Genomic DNA, 22,637 nt, shown 5'->3' with positions numbered 1-22,637 from the left:
ACAAATTTGATTAGTTATTTAAATAATAGGAACTAAAAATTATATAAGCTTTTGTTATAGTAAAAAAAATGAAAAATCCTAAATATTTAAAAATTTAGTGGCAAAATAATCTCATGTGTGATGGTGTATTTTATTAAAATTGTCTAACATATAAGTATAACCAAATTAATTTTAATGAAATGTCTAGTAATAATTAAAATTTGAGTGACACAAATTAATTTCTGTCTTAGTAAGATACTATAATTATTACATACATCTGTTAAGTTATTTTAACTAATTTTATTATTTAAAAAAGTTGAAATTAAACTCAAAGAAAATGCAAATTATTAATGATAGATGGTGTAAACATAATTTTTCTGTTTCAATTGTAAATATCAGTTATATTCCTTATTGTCGAAATGATTATTTTGCTGACTGATAAAAAGAAAAGAAACGATGCGCCAATATGTTTTTGTCAGTTGCCTAAATTTGGTTCCAAATGGACCGAAAGGCAAAACAAAACCAACAAAACAATGATAGATGTGACTGTGTTACGGTGATAGCTTTCTATAAAGGAAAGAAACGAGATCGTGTTTGTAATCATTTCCTACTATGAGATTAATCTCCCAAATCTCGCTTAACACTTGCTTCACTCCAAGCATTGTTTGAATGTTCCAATTACATATAACATATGCTAAAAGATATTAAACTGAAAAGACAATAAGAGAAGTAATAAAGAATAAGAATACTAAATATGAATATGAGATTTGAGTTGGAAAGAGGGATCAACTCACATGCTCCAAATTTACAAAGCAAAGAAATGCCATCATCTCTCCCAACTCCGCCCCCCCCCCCCCCCCCCTTTGATTCTCTTTATCTTTTCATATATTTTAAAGAAAATATATAAAATAACTTTTATTATTATTTATATGGAATAATAACATTCTCATTTCATCATTGCTCATTTTATTCGGGTATTTTGTTTTCATATCTTCATCCTCAAGCTTGGCATACATGTTGCATCCATAAATTCTAAAAAGTTGCCAAAATACAAATACAAATGCATATGTCTATGTATATATTTTTCGATCTACTACAAATATTGAAATAAAATGGAACTAAGATAAAAATACATTAAAAAATAGAAGAGAAATACATTTCTATGCTAAAATGTGATTATCTATTAGATGGAAAGAGGACTGGGCCATGAATATCAATCCACTGGATATGTTTTCGAATTAAAATTATGAACGATGTGGAACTTTGAGCCTCTATGTGATTAAATAGTTCGTATATACCTGAATAATGTATGGAACATAAATATGTATCCAAACTCCAAGTCTTCAACGTATATGGATTTTGCAACAATATATCTTGGATACTATTAAACTAACCACTTTTTTGGTACCATTTCTTTTCTTTTTTGTTGCTAAACGTACGGTACAATTTCTTCAGAAAACATGTTTTAGCAAGAATGAAGTTTAATACAAAACTAGTTAGTACACAAATAATAGATAAATTTTAAACATAACTTGGCTATAAAGGGTTTTTCTGTACTTTTTATATTACCATCCGGTTGCAATCGGTTCACTGAACTGTTATAATTTCTATTTTCGTGTATGTTAGTGGGCATGGAATTTTGACAATTCTGCCTAACCGACCCGAAATTTTGACTTTTAGCTCAAATTTGCTGATGAGTGGTTCAGTTTGACAAATTAAATTTTTTTGTTTTCTATTGCAGTTGGTTAGTTTGGTTTTCTAATTTGTTTTAAAAAAACTAACTTAATCATATATCTAACCATGTTTCAAACTAACCAATTTTTTCAACCAGTAGATCAAATCTAATTGGGATTATCCAAAATTTTAACTAAACTTAGCCTGGAATGAAAAACTGAGATAAAGTTTGGCAATGTTTTTCAAAAGCTAAACTAACCACAAACCGAACCTAAACTTTTCATTTTTTCTAATTTAAAAAAAAATTGCTTGAACTAAACCGAATCTGAACTTTTCATTTGGTCTAATTTAGAAAAAAATTGCTTGAACTAATGTAACCAAAGACTGAATTACCCGGACCGACCGCTCATGCTAGTATGTTAGTGCGTGGCCGGAAGGACGCAGCTTAACATCTCAAAAAATACGTAGACATATGAACAAATAGGTACACATAACTAAAACCATGCACACACTTACTTTCACACGACAAGATAAGATTAAAAATTTGTAACCTCTAAAGAACAACATATTCAGTTGTATTTTATACTAGCAACCTGCGTCTTGAGCATGGTGAATTTATATGAAAATTATTTAAGAAATATCATATGAAAAAATAAAATTTATATTCTTGATCGAATTAATATTTTTGGCTTTTAAACAATTTTAAATTTTTTTTACTGATGAGCTGATCCCATTTTTAAAAATATTTTAAGTCAAAAAATCAGTTATCGGATAAAAACCTAACGTTTAGGCCGAAGAATCTCAGACCTACTATTTGGTTACAATGAAACTATGCCAGCTCGGTTTTATATCATGATTTAGCAATTTAAAATTTAATTATGGTTATGAGAAGTTTACGTTCACGTGCCAATCCTATCTATCTTCAATATTTTTCTCATTTTTGTGTCGCTTTTTTTCATTTTGGTTATTGCTCGATATAAATATTTATTCTTGAGTTTATTCTCATTTCGTTATTTTGTTTTGGCCTGAGATTTAGAAATTGTTTAAGATTTAAAATTATTAAAGAGATACATATTTAGGTTAAGATATGCGTCTTGTGCAGTATAAATATTTTATATTTATTACTTAATTTATGTTTTTCTGCATATTATGAAATAGTAAAATAATAATTATATATTAAATAACTAAGAAATCAGTTACTATTATGTAATAAATTAGTGTGCGCATATAAATCAAACGACCGCTCTTGTTTATTCGCAATCATTTTATGGTAAATAAATCAAAACAATCAATCTTATCTATTGTATATGATATATAATTAAATTTAAATGATATTAACATAGATATATAGTATACTTTTAATATGGATATTTATTAAATGAGATTTCTACTCATATGATTTTATGATTATTTGCATATTTGTGTAACAAAATTTTACACCAACAATTTTTTTTAATGTGGAATGTTTAGTGGTTTCAATAATTTATAATCATTTAAAAAAAACAATGAAGACTTCAAAATTAAAATATTTATTTTTCAATATATGTTCAACGCATATATCAAAATATAAATATGATGTATAGTTTAATTTAAACGATATGATATATATATTAACATAAACACCTATTAAAATAAAATTATTTATTCATATGATTTTATAATCATTGTATCTTATTATAAAAAAAATTAACCTTGATCACAAAAGTTTATGTGAGACTTTTAACAGTTTTAGTAATTTATACTCGTTTTGAAAAATTCAAAATACAACATATACAAAAAATAGAAATTTTTATTATATGATTAATGTAATTATGTAATTTATTTTAATAATAAATAATTAAACAAAAATGATAGAAAGTATACAGATTGTTAGCAAACTCTTTATTATTTAAAATCGTTAATTGTTATATATATCTTAATCACATTAGGTAATTCTGTAGATTTTATTTAAGGAAGAAATATATAATAATTTCAATTTGATAAACGAATAGTCCATAATGGACATACTATATAATATAACATTTCCTAGCAATTTAATTATGAACTAACAAAATTCTCAAATTGATTCTCAAACCGCCACATAAGTAAAATTAGCATTTCAATTACGTGATAATTCAGCAAGACGCTTTTTTAATTAGTACAAACTATAAGTTATAAGTTATAACTTTTTAAATGTTTCTCTATTAATATATAGGGGATTCTTATCTCTCCATATTCAAGTCACCTTCTGTATTCTTCACAAGTCTTCATATTCTTCTTCGCTTCCTTCTTCTTTACCATAACATCATTATCAAGATTACTTCACAAACCCCACATATCCATATTCTAAAATCAATCTCTACAGAAACAAAGTTTTTGTCAAACTAACACAACAAAAAAGTTTTGATAATTTTCTTTTAAAAAAAAGAAGTTTTGATCATTTCTCTTACCACTGAAAAAGATAGCCAAAGTTAGCCTTGGAGAGACGAGTCTGGCTCAGAGCTATAAATCGATGTGTAGGTAGTCGAAACAGTATCTTCCTTCTGTATAGCCACAAAGTTCAAAGGAGTAGGAGTGAGCCTCCTAACTTCTTTAAAATATCCGTTTTGGCGATGATGACCCGAGTAAGATCTCGGGGTCAGAAGAAGGTCAGGAGTTGCTGTTCCGACCGAGCTTCTACGTGGCGTGGGAGGCACGGAACCGTTCCCATTGCTAATGGTGTAACCACTGGGCTTTCTAAAGCTGCTGCTTCTTCTTGGAATTGGTTTTGATCCATAAATGGATTCCCTTTGAGTTAGCAAAAGATCCTGCCTCTTCTTTTGATCCTAACACAAGAATGTATATAACTTCTTTAACACGGCAAGCCAGTTTAAATATATAGAACTGTAAGAGAGTTTTCCTTGACAAACCCGGTATCTTTTCTTGTCCTCTTCCTGTTGTTTCCTTGTCAGTATATAGCCTTCTAGTATGTTAACCAGTCGAACCTATAGAAAGTAGTCACAAGAATCAGAGAAAAGACTTTGGCTGTATTAATGTAACTCACTGGTAACTTACACCATCATATAGAAATGACTTCGCTTCATCTTCCCAAACTAATGTTTTCTTGATTAGGTTGTCAACCATTGCTGCAGAAAACAAAAAAAACAAAGGAATAAAATATGGTTATCTTTATCTAGTTGGTTTAAGGAAAAAATTTTCAAAATACGCTTAAATTTTTTTTATCAAAAAATAGTATCTAATGATATATATATATATTTTAGAAACACAAAATAAAGATCTAATGATTAAATGTCCAAAATAGCACTCACTTGCCCAGAAAAAAACTAAATTAATCTCACCCCCTAAATATTAAACCATAAACCCTAACCACTAAACTCAAATTCAAACATAGGAGAAAAACTGTTTTTATTTTATTATAGTTAATGCTGTTTTGGATTGTATGCCAATATTGTCATAAAACATGATTTAAGCCATTTGAAGGTATTTCTCTTTGTGATAACTAGTACCGGGGATCTTATTGATAGTAACCCTGGCTCGTTCTGCGCGCTTGAGGTTTACATGTCCACCCCTTCCAGCACTATACCGGTTCACATCCTGAAACCAAAGAAACACTTTTTACAACACATCCTTTAGAAGCTTTACATGTTTCAAGCTTTTAGCTTCTCATACCATATTATATTCTTCCAACCAAGTTTCCTCTTCACATGCAGAGAGCCAACGGTCTAATCTGTCCACGATATCTTTTCGGCTCTGTACTTCTCCTTTTATTTTATTTATTTGCGTTTCGATGTTTCCAAGAAGCTCTGAAGGGTCCACTAATCCTGAATCTATTAATGCACTTGACTTCTCAGCTGAAGTGCGTGTATCAGGTTGAATGTGAGTTAGTCTGCAAAGATCCTCTAGCTCGGACCTTCGTTTTATTACAAGTTCCTTCATCTTGCTAGCTTTTAGTTTACTGAGGCAGTCCGTCCGTTAGATTCCATAGCTCGAATAGTGAAACCACTACATCCTTCAGCTGCAAATTTGAAGCCACCTTCAGTTTAGGAATATGAAAGAGAAGAATGATATTAATGCAAACATGTAGAAGCTACCTTTTGAAACCGGGATCTTCTTTCGTTTTTTAGCTTTTGAATTATGTTGTCTAGTCCCTCCAATGTGCTATCACTAATGTTTGTCGACATTACCCTGAAATTTCACCACTGATCTTCTCAATTTGGGTCAGAGAACTGCTTTACTCTCTCCTCTTTTTGAATTCTCAAGTTTTCAACTAGAGGGGTCACAGCTGCAAGCTTTTCTTTCAATGACTTGGAGCTTTTATCCACTTTTATCTGGAGTATATCAAAATTACAAGATCAGTTAGAATGAGTATAGTTGGAAGGTAAAATTCACTATCTAAATCATGAAGATGGCTCTTACCGGGGAGTTGATGTTCAACACTCCAAGAGCAGCCACTAGAGAAGCAATTAATGCTTGTATAGCGGCAACGGACTGATGAAGCCTTGCCTTGGAATTTGCAGCCTCATCAACTTTTCTTTGGTAGATTTGAAGACATTCTCTCTCCAGTTCCATCAGCATCCTGTCTTTTTCAGCCTCACTCTCACCAATTTCAACCCATATTTTCTGTTTCATACACCAAGAAAAAAACGCCATTTAACACATGAATTTAGCCTACAAGCAACACAAGTTACCAAAGAACATCAACAGTAACATGTAGACTTTAAAAGTAAAGAAACTTCCAAGAACTGAGATATAACTGGGATGGTGACTATAAGATAAAGAAACACAGAGCATGTTTAGTCACAATTCACAGGAAATGATAATGAAAAAACAAAAGACTAGTAAACTCAAGATGACCTAAAGTATCATCATTTACCCCTTGCAAGTAAAACAAATAATCACTTTTTCCATACAAACTATCTTGAAAATAACCAATTTAAAAAGAAAAAAATAAAGAGGAATAAAGAACAAACCCGAAGCTCTCGGAGAAGATTATTACAAGTAGTGTTCGTACGGAAAAACAGAGCATTGGTAATTCCAACTTACAGCATTTTTCACTCTTAATTACTCACAAACTCCAAAATTAGAATATTGAAGCAAGAAAGCAGAACACAACTACTTTGCAGAAACAAGAAGCAGATCTGAAGCTTCAGACGAACATTATTTGATTATACGAAGCACTCATTCCTTTCCAGACCAATACACAAACAAAGATAATCATTTGCTGAATTAGGCTAAAAATGGGAATGAACAGAGAGAAAGACAGGTAGCAACAGAGAAGAGTTAATGGAAAAAAAAAAAACAATAATGAGCCTCTTTTTAATACAGAATTTACAGTATTATATCATTCATTCCTGTGACAAAAAAAAAATCATTTATAACGTTGGTTGGTGACGGTTCCCGCAAAGTCTTCCTCTAGGTGATTGCGACGAATGGTGACGGATGAGATCTCGATTCGTCGATTGATACTCTCCGAATTTGGGCTCACTTCTGTCGAAGACGGTTGGCGGTGGTGATGGTGTGGAGTCAGTGAGCTCCGGTGGATCCGGGTGAACCGACGGTTGGTTCCCGGTTTTGATTCGAAACGAGGGCGACGTCGATGCCGCAGCGTGTGTCCGCGCGGCGGCGAAGCCTCGTGGGCGCTAGGGTTTCTAGTTGGTGGGCTTAAGGCCCTGAAGTTTAATGTTTTTTTTTTTTTTTGGCCCAGATTTTATGGGCTTTTGTATGTCTTTAATGAAGGTTTTTAGACCCATTAATCCAAATCCTATTGACGGAAAAAAAAACGTTGGTTGGTATTTGATTATATTGGATTAAAAAAAGGTATTTGATTATATATTATTCTCTCTTTCACGGAAAAATGCGTTAACTGGATGAGGGGGCACGGGAGTTAAGAGAGAGTATTTTTAGTAATTTTGTCGTGTAAGGGTGATAGAAGAAGAGTCACTGACATAAGTAGCTGTGTGTTAACGTAATGAATACACATTTTTCTCTCTCTAAGAACGCTCTCTTCCATCTCTAAACTTCAAGGTCGATAATCTCTTGTCTCCGGTCCGGCCTCAGTCCGGTACCGGAGGACTCTTCCTCTTCCTCTTTCCCTTTCCTCTCCTTTTGTTTTTGCTTCCCTTTCTTCAGTGCTAACCCTAGGTCGATATACTCGCTGTTCTAGTTCGTCGAAGGTGTCTCTGGAGACTTTCATGGTCAAAGGCGTCATCTGAAGGCGAGTATGGAGGAGCGGTGAGATTTGGGGAGACTGAAGCAGGGGAAGTCGGCTTTTAGGGCTGAGGGGAGTCGCCGAGTTCGATTTTACTTTTGATGTCCGGCGCTCCGCTCACGGAGATGGCGCGTGACCCAGTGGGGAACCTCCTCCACCATGGATCTACTGTCCTGAGTGGCGGTGAGACAAACGAAGGGTTGGTGGAAGATGGTTCTTGTCCTCGGTTTTCGTGGACGGCGCGTCGCAGGGGTTAACCTCAATGGAGGAGTCTACTGGAGAGGTGACCTTTGCAACGGGTACGCGGTGGTGCTCCACTTCCCAGCGTCGGCGATGGTGTCTAGGTCTGGTCCGGCGGTGGAGTCCCACGCCATTGGAGACTAGGTTTTGCTGTTCCGGTTGCAATGCTGTCGTCAAGGCCCGCTTTTCCAGTCCAGGTCTCTCCCGGTTTTCCGGCTAAGGAGCGTACTTGGATTCCGGCGGTGACAGAGCTACACCAGATTTGCGCCGTGAGGTGAAGAATCATTGGACCGGGTCTCTCAAGTAAAATCCTTAGGAGCCCAATGTCATGGGCTGTATAATGTAATCTGGTCTCAGCTTTTGGTTTTCTCGGGTCTAAAGTAGTCGTCTCATTTGGTCTAATTAGGAGGTTTAAGAGGCTGCTTTTCTTGAGTCTTAAGGAAAGTATGTACTCAGTGGGTGGAATTGCATCTGAGTTCATGTCTGGTAGCGTAGGATCCAAATGTGTGATTCTAGGTGATATTAAATTACTCAGTTTGTAAGTGTGGTTGAATCACTAGTGTGGTGAAGATCATGTAATCCCAATGTTGGCCAATGAAAAGTTGAAATTGAGTTAAAAAAAAAAAAGTAGCTGTGTGTTTGATGGTGAAGAGTAGACTTTACGACAAAACTTTTGTTTTCTGTTAAAAATATAATATATTCTTTACTGAATACTTTTCTGTATTTTTTTTTCGATGAAATTTTATATTGATTGATCACTTAAAATAACATTTACAGGTAAATGAATGTTAAAAAATTTCTATGCCCTATTTTAAAGAATAAAAGTCTGCCAAGTTCTTCTAATCTCCCTTCAGCTCAAACCATCTGTACATAAGACCCCCAAGCTTATGATCACTTGCATATTTGAGTGATGAAACCCTGTTCCTGATCGCTTTATCCGTGAATTTGATCATCTGCTTCACCGATTGAAACCCTTTTTGATACAAAAAGGTTACTTTTCTGTATATTATTTTACAAATATATGTTTATTTTACAAAGTCGGTAGACAATTATTGTTGGAGAGAAATTTAACTTTTCTCCACAAGGTCCATCGAACAATAGAATTCGGCTCACTAACATCACGAACCCAATCAAGGTCAGTTCAAATAGTAGATTGATCGGCTTGAAAACTCATTCGATCGACTTGGCCCTGCGATCGATCGACTTGGCCCTGCGATCGATCGACCGATTGAGTCAACATCGGCTCAATGAGCTTTCGTTCAGCTCGAAAGTCGATCAAACACGAATCGGGCCTGGGCTTCTAGGGCGAACGAAGGGTAGATGAACTGGAACTATAAAAGGACGACATAAGGGAGAGAGATAGGGATCCACAAATACACACTAAAAATACTGACGGCAAGGTTTGGGGTTTTACAACCAATCGAGCCTCTTTATACTCTCGTCGGCACGTTCAACAAAGCTCCGACCTTGTTTGTTTTTCTTAATCTCCTTGTAATCATGTTTGCTGTTTCATACTGATAAAAAAAACGTCTTTAAAAAACCCACAAATCAAGTTTAGTTTCCTTTCGTTCGACTTAACCAAACTCGGATTCAACAATTATGTGGTGTAAAAGTGCATCCATAAAACAATGTTTTCTTATAAAAAACATTTGATTTGTGAAAATTTAGCAAAATATTATACAGTATATGTTCTGACTCTGTTGGAGAGGGTACCACCTAACTAATTAGTCAGATACCTGCTGTCAGAGTTATTTGATTTAGTTAATTAATGTAAAAGTTATATAATGTCAAATTCCCTTTTAGTATTAGATAGATATTCGTTAGATGATGTTCAAACGGATTAAACGATTCATACATACAAATATGTATATGTGTATTTATCGACTCTTGCATATTTCGAATGTATCACATTGTATTTAAAATCAAATAGTACAACTCTAGATAGTTTTTGCTAATTAGTTGAAGTAATTATGGGTGTTCTATATTAGTTGAAGTATTTGCATAAACCTTTATAACAACCAAACAAGTAACATAAAAAAAAAATGATACTTACTATAAATGAGGAGGACAAAACTTTTATTGTTACTAGCTATGTTGCATGGAATCGGAAGCGAATACATGGAAGCGGAAGCGGATACATGGAAGCGGAATCGTTTGGAAACGTAGAATCGAGTTTAAAAAAAAATAGGAAGCAAATACGTTATGAAAGCGTGTATATATAATATAAATAAGAATTTATACAAAAAATAAGAAAACTAGATATTGAAAAACAATGTGATTAGAGTAACTATTAAAAAAATTGAGTTACGTAAGTTAACGAGCATGAAAAAAATCAGATGGCTACAGATGAAGTTTCATATTAAATGTTTCTCAACAAGATAAAGTTCCTATTTTTTTTTGACGTCAAAAAACCATTCTATTTCTCAAATTTGAGGTGGTCTGGGTAACCAGACCGGAATACAACAACCATTAAAATGTACCTCGTTATGGAAGGATCTAGCAGTCTTAGCTAAAAAGTCTGAAATCTGATTGCGCGCTCGTGGAACATGAATGATGTTGAAGTCCGGGAAGCATATATGTAGCGTCTCTATCCTCTCCAATTCCGTCGCAAAGCTTCGCCAAGCATGAGATTCATTTATCATTGCAATCAGCTCTTTACAGTCTGTCCCAAAGATCTGGCATGTTGAATGTTGAAGCATATTCTCCATTGCCCACCGCAATGCTTCTACTTCCGAATGCAAGGCTGCTTCGCGTCGAGTGAAATTTCTTGTCCCCATAAGTTGAATGTTCCCACCACTGTCTATCCAAACCCATCCACATCCACTAAAGTGAGCAGAGGCTGTCCATGATCCATCTAACAAGCAAATATTACCTAAGCTTATGACTTGGGGTTCATAAGTGTTGTTATGTTGTACCACTGTTTGTACCACTTCATTCGCATCAAATCAGGCTTGGCATTCACTTTCTGCATGTCGAACTAGCTTCAAAGGATCTCTGTCTATCCCCCTGAAAAGTTTGTCATTCCTAGCCTTCCAAATATACCAAATTATATAGGGATAAAAATCTCTATCTCGTTATGGCACGATAATATTGTTTTTCCTCCAGAATAGGTAATCCATATTTGTGTAGACGCTTGGTACTGGAAATATATATGGGCTTGTTGGCGTTGATGATAAGGACCAAGCTTGTAGAGCTGGCGGACATTCGAATATGGCATGGGTTACAGATTCCTCTAGTTCTCCACATCTTGGGCAGTAGTTATCACATCTCATATTAAGTCTCGCTAAGTTCCTCGTTACTGCTACATGACCAGTTAACAATTGCCATATAAGGTGACATATCTTCTTAGGCGCCTTTAACTTCCAAGAAAAGGCTTGAAGCTTAGTGATACTCGGATCCAAGACTTCCTTCTCTTCCGTTGTCTTTAATAAATTCTGAGCCACCCAATATCCAGATTTAACCGAATATTGGCCATTCGTTGTGTAGTTCCAGCAGAATATATCACGACGATGAGTTGAGCTTATGGCCAAACTCCTTATGAGTGGTTTGTCATCAAGATTGACATAGTTCTCCAATAGACTAACATCTCAATCCTTCGATACCTGATTAATGAGATCGCTGACTCTCATATTAGGATGCATAACTGGCTCTACAGGGATAGCTGGTCTCACAGGGGTCGTTGGAATCCACATATCCTCCCACACCTTGACTTCATAACCTGAATGTATCTCCTGTCTGATTCCCAATAATAACAACTTCCTTGCAACAGACATGCTAGTCCACACATAGAATGGCCTACTAGCAGAGTTTACTCTTAGTGGTGAACTCAATCTATAGTATCTTCCCCTCAAGACCTGGGCAACCAAAGAGTCAGGATATTGAACTAGCCTCCATAATTTTTTTGCCAATAATGCCAGATTGAACTCATGGATCATACGGAAACCAATCTCACCTTCTTCTCTTGGTAAACATAATTTTTCCCATTTCGCCCAGTGTATTCCTCGTTTTGGTGGATTTTAACTCCACCAGAATAGAGCAATGACACTTGCTAGGTTTTTACATATCTCCAATGGGAGCAGGAAAGTAGACATAACGTAAGTCGGAAGAGCTAGCAGAATGAATTTAATCAACACTTCCTTCCCTCCTTTTGATAACCATCTACTTGTCCATCCATTCACTCTATGCATCAACTTTATCCTTGAGAAATGCAAAAAGTTTACACTTTGAACCACTTATGTTTTCCGGGATACCTAAGTAAGTTCTCATTCCTCCTTCGTTTTGTATTCCAAGTGCATCTTTAATCTCTTGTCTAATAGTTGCATTAATCCGCTTACCAAATAGTAAGGACAATTTATCAAAGTTGATACATTGACCTGATGCTTTACCATATTTCCTGACTACTTTCATTACTTCTTCACATTCACGGGGCTTCGCCTTACAGAAGAAAAGACTATCATCAGCTGCTATCAAAGTTACACCTCGTGGACGAATAGTTGCTGGAGAAGAATCACCTTTGCAAGAAGAAGTGTGTATCACTGAAGTCGAAGTATCTGAACAACAAACTGAGGACATCCTTGTTATTAATCTGGATAACCGTCAATATGAAGATCTTTTCGACGATATGACGGATGAAGAATGTGAAGAAGAGTTCGATGCAAGCGATGATGATCATTGTACTGATATTGATGAAAACTCGAATGATTCATAATGATGTAATATATGTTTTAAATATTTTTAAAAAAATATATAAATCAGTTTAAGACTTAATGCAAGTGTATATTGTTTGATTATAATAATTATTTATTGGCTTTTAAGGATTTAATTGGAGTTTAGTGTTTAAGAGAAAATATGATAAATGGGAGAATGGGAGAATGGAGTAAAAGGGATATGATGTTATAGGTAAGAGACTTTGGGGTTTAGGGATTTGATTTTCAGGGATTCAGATATAGTCCTAGTAAATTCGTCGTAATGGAAAACACGGGCCTGATATATACCTTGTAATACACGTGTCCTTGTAAATTCGTTGTAATCATTTCCTTGTAAAGTCGGTGTAAAAATTTCCTTGTAAGTGAATTATAAGTATTTTAACGATGATTATTTTCTAATATACTATATTTTTGTGTACTTACCTAACTTTAACAAAGCATCAATTCTATTATTTAACAGGGAACCAAAATACATGCATTTCTCATTGGGATAGGTACTTGCCTAACTTTAACAAACCTAAAAATATATGTTGTGAATTTCTCATTGACTCCTGCATTCGGTAAATACCATGCAACCTACCATGTCTATAAACTATCGTTCATATGCAACACTTCCATCCGAGATTGTAATATCAAAATTGATGATGAGTTAATCAATTTAAAAAAGGAAAATTTTTAGGGTTCCGTTCTATCGCCGGCCTCAACCCGTGCGATTGAGAAATTTCTTATTTCTCCCTCCTCTTCCTTTTTTGTGTGTTGCTTCCGTCTCAATGGGCTCTATGACTCCGAATCCTCCGGATGGTGTCAATGTTCCACCTCCGCTGCTTCCCTTCGCTTCTAATCCGGTCTCTACCTACTCATCAATTACTCAGTCGATTCCTTCAGTCAATGTTCCATCTTACGCACATAGATTTAAGGATTCCCTCAGGAACCTTAAAAACGTTATTTCTCCAACTCAAGACCTTGAAGGGATTCCGGAGGTCCAGGCTCCGGAATCAATTCTACTCAAAACTTCTAAGACATGGAAGGACCACATTGTGGCTATTTTCTATGGTCGTACTCCTCATCCATCAAAGATCTTCCATGACCTAAATCCAGTATGGGGGAAGCACGGTAACATCACAGTCTGTGCTGCTTCTGAATTCACATGTTTAATCTTCTTCCCTTTGGTCTCTACGCGCAAGTGGGTTCTAGATGTGGGTTACTGGCAGGTTTCAAACTGTCTTCTGACTGTAGTCTTGAGCCGTTTGAGTTGGTATCAGCTCCGACTTGGTTTGTCTTGAAGAATGTACCTCCTCAATTGTATTCTCTAGATAATATCAGTTTGATAGCTTCTCCGCTAGGTGAGCCTTTGCATACTGAGAAGTCGAAGTTAAGTCCATTCCACTTTGGAGATACTAAATTTAAGTTCGAGATTCAACTAGAAGACTCTCCCCCCAGCGGTAATTGTTCGAGACTCACAAGGATTCTCGGTTAGGGTCAATGTGGAATATCCTAGATTGCCTCCAAACTGTTGTAATTGCGGGAAGTATGGTCATCTTCTAAACTGTTGTCCTCTTCCGCTTCAGAAGAGAATGATTCAAGCGAAGAATAAGACTGTCAGGTTCAATGACCCAAAATATGGAAATCAACGTCGAATCCAAGTGGAGATTCTTGAAGTTGTAGCAAAGGAAACCAACTTGGAAATGTTGCCTCCCTCCCAAGAAGCGCTCGGAGACCATGGTCTTGCTACCGACGACAAAATCAAGAAATCGAAAGGGATTCTTCAGGTTGCTGATGCGTCAAAGGCTACAGGGTCTCAAAAGGAGACTCCTGAAAAGAAAACTCCTACTCCCAAATCTCTGGGTCATCGGTTTGATCTCCCTAAATGGCTGGTAATTGGTGGGCATTCATTATTGATTGTTCTTACGGCTGTGTCTGGTTCTGTTTCTTCAGAAAAGCCAAAAGACATCTCGCCTGTTTTGGATAAGGAGGGAAAGAATTTTTGTAGTTCTATTCATTCTCTGAAGGTTACTGATGTTGATGATGCTGGTTTTCAGCCTTCGCCTGCAGCGATCAAGAAAGAAAGGAAGAAACTACGAAGGGGAAGCTTCTAGGAGCTGTTATTCCCCAAGTAGCTCTGTCACTCAGATATTATCTTCCATTCGAGGCATGTCCTTGGGGGGGGGGGAATAATCATATATAAGCTTGTTCCCCATTTTTATGGTAAATAATGAAGATTTTCTCTTGGAACGTTAGAGGATTCAATAGTAGTTCAAGACAAAGAAATGTTAAATCCAAGATCACTTCGATCAGGGCTCTTTTTGGTGGCATTTTGGAAACTCGTATTTCGGCAGATAATGCATCAGGTATCATGGCTCCTACTTTCCCGGGTGCCGTTGGGGAAACAACTACATTTTTTCAGATTTGGGAAGAATTTGGATCATTTGGGATCCTGCCTTATCTGTTATCATCTACAAGAAGTCAACTCAGTATATTCTATGTGGGGTTTTTGATCCCGCAACCAACTCCTCCGTTGCAGTTGCGGTTGTCTATGCTTCGATTGATGAGGCTATCAGAAGGGAGCTATGGAGAGATATGACTGCCCTATCTTCCTCTTCTCCCTTGCAACATACTCCTTGGATGTTGATTGGAGATTTTAACCAAATCTTAACAGCCAATGAGCACTACTCTATCAAGCAATATGATCTACCTTTGAGAGGTATGAAGGATCTAAGATCCTCAATGGAGGATAACAATCTCTGCGATTTGAGCTCAAGAGGTGCTTATTATACATGGTCTAATTAGAGACCTGAAGACCGATAATTCAGAAACTAGATAGGGCATTAGTGAATCAATCATGGCTTGCTACATCTGATTCATTGGCGATTTTTGACTCTCCTGCGGACTCATATCACTCTCCCTACCTGGTCCAATTAAATTCAGCTCTAGAGAGTAGCAAGAAAAGCTTCAAATAATTCTCATTCATTTCATCTCATCCAGACTTCAAGGAGAGGCTACATAAAGTTTGAGACGGTCAATATCTAGTAGGATCTCGGATTTTTACTCTTGGACATAAGCTGAAAGTAGCTAAAACATGTTGTAGACTGTTGAACAGACAAGGCTTCAGTAACATCCAACACATAGCAAAATCGACTTTATCAGATTTGGAGGCAATCCAAAAAAATTTAATGTCTCAACCAACTCAAGCGCTCAATGCGTCTGAGCATGCTGCAAGAGAAAAGTGGATCTTCTTCTCTAATGCTCAGGAGTTCTTCTTTAGACTAAAATCTCGGATCAGGTGGTTGAAAGCCGGTGATTCTAATACAAAGTTCTTTCACAAAGGTGTCTTGGCTCATCAGTCCTGGAATGCTATAACTTATCTTCGAGACTCATTGGGAAACAACCAGATCAAAGGGATGAATGTTGCTTATTTCCAAAACATTTTGGGTTCAGAAACTCCTGATGTTCTACCAATGACGGTTGACCAGATCAAGGAGATCCACCCTTTCAGATGTGATTCTACACTGACAGCTTCTCTAACCATGCTGCCTACAGATGAGGAGATAAATGGAGTTTTTATAAAGATGGCTAAGAGTAAGGCTCCCGGGCCAGACGGTCTATCTATGGAATTCTTTTCAGATGCTTGGGATATCGTGGGCGGAGATGCAATTCACGCAGTCCGGGAATTCTTTGTCTCGGGTCAGCTATTGCATAGCTTTAATACTACGACAATTGCTCTGATCTCTAAAATAATAGGCGCGGATGAGCTCTCAAAATTTCGTCATGTGGCCTTTTGTTTAACAGTTTACAAGATCATTGATAGACTTCTAAAGAAGAGACTCAAGTTGTTTGTGTCGGAGGTTGCTCAGATGAACCAAGTGAGATTTCTTAAGGGCAGATATCTCTATGAAAATGTGCTCTTAGCTTCTGAGCTCGTCACTGGGTTTCATAAATGGGGTCCGACTACCCGTGGCTGCTTACAGATTGATCTTATGAAAGCCTATGATAACCTGAATTAAGAGTTTTTATTAAATTTTCTCAAGTCGTTTGATATGTCTTCAAGTTTTGTCGGATGGATAAAGGAGTGTGTTATAACACCATCTTTTAGCATCGCATTTGATGGGGAACTGCTCGGCTGTTTCTCTCGAAAAAAGGCATGAGGCAGGGGGATCCTATTTCATATCTCTTTTAGTTTGTCTAGAAAAAAAACAGCATGCAATTTTATTTAAGACGACAAGTAGTTTGTCTAGAAAATAAAAACGTCATGCATTTTATCCTCTCGAAAGTTTTAAACGAGATAAAAGAGAGTCTTGGGGAATAAGTTTCGCAACTCAACTTCTCTCGATCTCCGCGAGATTCTCGCCCACGTGCAGCAGCTGTTGCGGGAAGTGGATCTTCTCTGTCTCTTTAAATATCGACTCTCCTCCTTCTTCATTTCTTAACTTTTTTCACATCGAAACAAACAGCAAAAATTCCCTTAGCCTAAGTCCCAAATACGAGAGTGTTTCGTAGATTTTATAGTTCTTTAGGGCAATCACGAGTGAAGCGTGATTCGTCTGCCATGGTTGTATCCTGGGACTCGATATTCGTACAGTCTCGTCTCACTAACGGAGCGAATATTTAGAGTTAAGGAAATAAATCATATCTCGACTCTATGTCTCTTTGCGAATACGATTTCTTATCGTTCTTGTATTCGTTTTTACATTCGTCTAATTCCTTAACATCGCTTTTATTTTATCGTTTATGTCAATCCGGTTTACCGGCTTCTACAATCTTAACTCTAAATCGCTTTATGTTTAAAGCTCTAATCGGGTTGAAAAACGATTAGTAAAAACGGGTTTTGGAATCGTGTTTGCGATTTACTTTCTAGCACTTCCGCGAAACGTTTGTTTTTATCTCATTACGGGGTTCGCGATTTGCTTTCTAGCACTTCCGCGAAACGTTTGTTTTTATCTCATTACGGTGTTTGCGATTTGCTTTCTAGCACTTCCGCGAAACGTTTCTTATTTATTTCATAACGATCTGCGGATTGCTTTGTAGCATTATTGCGAAAACGTTTTTGATATATGATTCTAAAAACAAAAGTATACGAATCATTTCCATTACCGCTTCCTTAAGCGAGTTTATGAAAGATTCTAAGTCTATACAAAACGGTTTCTGCGAACGTTTTTCAAAGCGAGTTTGCATGTCCCAGCAGCCAAACAGTGAACAAACAATCAACCGAAAGGCCAAAAAAATCAAGATTCTATGAAGATCAAGTAAAACTTCCAAACAATGCAGATGTAATCTTCTTAGTTACCATTTTCAGATTAATGATCGTACATCAAACAAAAGTATGTTAGAATTTAGAACAGAAGGAAATATAAATCTAACCAGATACAGGAGAGTCCTTCGTTGACGATCTTCCTCATATGGCTATATCTCGTTCGGTGACGCTCGCACATGGGATCAAGCTCTAATAAGATGGAGATCACAATTCGGTTTATACACTGTTCCAGAGAGATAGAGAGAGGTGAGACTAAACACTGTATACCTGGTGATGATCAGAGGCATCGCATGGAGATCTACAGCTGATAGAATCATCTAAACTACTGGACAGATCTAATTAATGGTCGGAAGAGCTATTGTTGTTGCCATTGAAGCAACTGTAGTTTTGCGTCCCCATTTGGCTTTCTTCTCGTTGTTCTCCTCCAAAACTGAACCATCTTCGCTAAGCCATCTGAACTCATCATGATTCATCGGCTTATATAGAATGGTTTAGGGAAACCCAAAGGGTGAGTCGGTGATGTCGTTTTTTTGTTTTGAGGAAGTAATAAATGGTGACAATCACGGCCGAACTTAATGCGAGTAGATGCATGCAGCTTCACAGTTTACAGGTGACGATTCATGTATATCGGCTAAGAATACAAAAGAAGGATTGCAAAGGTGAAACAAGATTTGCCCATGACGTGGATAAATTAACTGACATGGCAACTTAATTGGCCAGGAATATTTTGGCTGATGTGGCATGACTAGAAAGCCTCCAATTTAGTTCTTTTTATTTATAGTAGATTATTAGAATATTCGTGTGCAATTAAGGTGTGCCTAAACCCTTGGCTGATGCACTATAATTAGCCTCCTAACCCTTTTGTAATGCACCACTACCAACATAATAACACAAAAAAAACCTTGCATCGAAAAAAGAAGCTGACAATTACTGTCAACCTATGTGCATTTTACGTGTAGTTGTAAGAAGCTTAATCTCTCGGGGTTGAGCCTAACTGATATTGACTGAATGTTTTCTAGGTGAATGTGCTCAAGTTTTTGTGGATGCTGGAGTAAATGTCAATTCAGTTGACAAAAACAAAAACACTCCGTTGCATTATGCCGCTGGTTACGGAGGGAAAGAGTGTCTAACTAAGCCTTCTTTTGGAGAATGATGCTTCAGTGTAAGTTTGCCAAAAAGATCTCAGATTCGATTTCAATCAATTTTTTAAAAAGTGTTTATATATGACTCAAGTTTTTGTATTGTTGTATTGTTGTATTGTTTGCAGCACTCTGCAAAACACGGACATCAAAACTCTAATTTATGTGGGTAAACTTAACAATCAGCTCGGTTGGAAGGATGCTTTCCTGGAAGAGCTTTAATAACATGTCTTCTAACTCTTCTGTGTTTTGTAATATCGTTAAGCCATTGTCTTCTATCAACCTTCGTTTTTTCGTTCATTATTATACTTGGAAAAAAAGAAAAATTAAGACAGAGTAAATAGATATTTTTTTTTTATAGTTTTGCAATGAATTTTTTTTTTCATGTATTTGTTCACTATTTCCTGTTTATAGCTTCTTCTCTTTTTTTGTACAACAAAAGAATGTTTTTTTACAGCCTACCTTAAAAGAAGTTAACTTCCTAGAATTAAATTAAAACTCGAATTTTTGACTCGTGTTTTTTTTTGTATATAATTCCATACAAAAGTGATAAAATTTCATCAAATATAGTATTTATGTTTTAAAATAATTGTAATATAATGACAAATTTAATTGTGTTAATATTGCATGTTTGTAAAATAGACATGAATTTTTGAGATGGAATTTAAGAACATGGGATATTTTATTTCTACTCAGTAAAAAATAATTGATAAATGTTATTAATAGTTAAAAAAATGATATAGCTTTATTTAATATAACTAAAAAATATTACTAACATTTCAAAATTATTTTTTCCAGTGTGGAAATAGGGGAAGCAATCTTTCATATTTTCTGAGTAGAAATATTAATAACTCTTCCGCGCAGTTTGATTTTAATTATTGATCTATACAAGTATTCTTAAACTTACTATATGCTTAATTAAACATAACATGTTGTAGATTTTTTACATAATGTCCATGGGAATTGTGAACAAAAATCTATGATAAATTTAATTATTTTTCTAGAAATTTTACTCGCGCGGATCTCTACCTATTAATATAAACCTTACCATTGAAAAATATAAATAAAAAAACGCTTGTGATGGAAATAGAAGAAAGATGGATGCTTACCCCATGGGAGAACATGGATTCCATTGTTGTTTATGAACGGTTATTATGGGTTTCCAAATTTAAACTAATTTGTGATAATTTGATTAGTCTTAAATTTAAAATGTTTACCGTCTCCTAAACCCTAGGCCGAGTGTTCTGTAATCATCATATCACCAATAGTTTTAGACTTTGAACTAATTAACCTCAAACAGTTATAAGTACATAGAAAAAGAAGAGAACAAGAAAAAAAAACATTGGCAGAAGTAAAGAAGGTAGTGTGATGGAGCGGAAGGGATAGATGGAAAGCTTGAGTCTCACGTTCCCGGGAAGCTAGAGAAACAAGTTAGGTTTCTGGTTTTCTCCACGAAAATCAGAAAGAGGCTCTGTTTTGCTAAACGAAAAACAGAGGTTTGAGGTTTGCAAGAATACGCTTCTTGTAAAAACTCAGTTGCAATAAAACTCTGTATTAATTCAATCAATCGTGTCTCTCTTACAAACCTTTAGAGCACTATTTATAAGAAAGCCAAGCCTAAGAAATAGGAAAATAAATTTATCTAGGAAAAGGAAAACTTAAGGAAAAGTAGAATGTAAAGAGAAAAGGAAAACATCGGTTCCTTATCAAACAAGGAAAAGGAAGACGTGTTCGTTAAGGTTAGGATGCGCTGCATCATAGTGTGTTAGCGAATCTGTTCAGTTATGATGCTGAGGGTGTTAGTGAATCTGTTCAGTTACTTGTTGATCGAGGTCTCGGAACTCTCATGGTTTCAACTCGTTTCACCATCTCTATCTTAGTGTCGTGGGGTATGGAAGTTTGAGTTTGGAACTCGCTTATGCATGTTGTTCTGGTTTCAATAAATGTGGATGTGAGCCGTTTTGGTTCGTGACAAGTGTGTTTCTCCCGGTTCTCATTAAAGATCCAAATGGGTTTATTTGTGTTCGATATGGTTGGAGCTGATGGAAGTACCGACTTAAGGCTGAGCGAACTTTGAGGTCTCTACCACTTTGGTTTTTTGGATAGGAAGTTTCTTTAAATCCCCAAACAAGCTTTCATGACTTGTTTATATCCGTTAGTTGAAGATCGGAGCACTCTTCTACAATGGTCGCTATCATCGGGACATCTACTTTGGTTCTTTCAGCGAGGCTATTGGCTTAAGTTGTTATTTCCATGTCTTAATCTCTTCACATCTCTGTAGTTTAATTATGTTTCACCATATCGTCTGGCTCCAGAAAGATTGCGATCTTTGTCGGCTTATGGCTCTAGAAGTAGTGTGTTCCTTGTCGGCTTAGTTTTTGTAAGAACTGCAGTTCATCCTTTTAAATATTAATGTATAGATGACAAAAAAGTAAAAAAAGGTAGTGTAGTCAACAGCTGCAGATTGCTTTTAGTCAGTGGTTGCAACAGCCAATATTCTGCATTGTTCTAGAAACCTACAAACCCAATGATCAAGAAGCTTTGGAGACATGATACCTATATTTTCCCCAGATTTTAGATCCCATTTAGAAAATAATATTGGCTAGTCAACCAACATGAATTTTAGCCTTAATGCACAAAAGGAGATCCTCGCAAGTCCAATAATATGATCAGTCTGTCGCAGTAACATCGTCAATCCATCAATTCTAGGAAAACAAACACTAATCCAAATCTAAGTTATCCAAACCACAATTAATCCTATCAGAACTAGGCCTAAGGTGTGGGCCGTGGCCTATTATCAAGTAGCCTGGTCTGGTTTCCTTTTCAATAATCGTTTAAATTAGTGAAGGAAAAACAAATATGTGATGCATAGATTCCGTTTTTGTACTTGTTGGGTAATGGAGACGGGGGTTTTATATATATTTCGCATTTTTTGGACAAAGGTTGATTTGTTTATTTATAATGAGATATTTTCATTATTCTCATTTATATATCTAAATTTTTAGTAAATATTCATAATTTGATATTATCCTTTCTCAACAACTAATGTTGGAATACAAACGACAACAACCCGCATTTACTAAAACCACTTGCTATTATAATTAAACCGGACGACCATATCTCTTTCTTTTGTGATTAAATCTCAAATTAATAAACAAAGTTTGTTTTATTGATCTAATATATTATAAAAGCCCCAATTGTTCTTGCTCCACTACACATAACGCCAAATAAACCATATGCCGTTGTCCATTCATCCATAGTCGCGCTATTAAACATATATACGCATAAACTAGTATAATTTTAATACTTTTTTTGTAAGTTGTAACCACATACGTTTATTTGTAATCGTTAATAATCAAGCTCCGGTTTTGAGTTATTATATTACCTTAGTCATTTATTAATGTTATTGCATGGAAAGTCATCTTCCAAAGACCATTGACTACAGTAATAAGTTATACACAATT

The 22,637-nt window shown here is 35.8% G+C and overlaps 1 pseudogene; it reads right to left on the bottom strand.

Moving 5' to 3' along the window:
• Nucleotides 1-3,693: 3,693 nt before the first annotated feature.
• LOC106399096 lies at nt 3,694-8,719 on the bottom strand (annotated as a pseudogene).
• Nucleotides 8,720-22,637: the final 13,918 nt, after the last annotated feature.

The sequence above is a fragment of the Brassica napus genome, chromosome C2 (genome assembly GCF_020379485.1).
Source record: "Brassica napus cultivar Da-Ae chromosome C2, Da-Ae, whole genome shotgun sequence".
NCBI classification, from domain to species: domain Eukaryota; kingdom Viridiplantae; phylum Streptophyta; class Magnoliopsida; order Brassicales; family Brassicaceae; genus Brassica; species Brassica napus.
The sequence above is the reverse complement of the archived record's forward strand: the minus strand, read 5'-3'. Positions and strand labels throughout refer to the sequence as shown.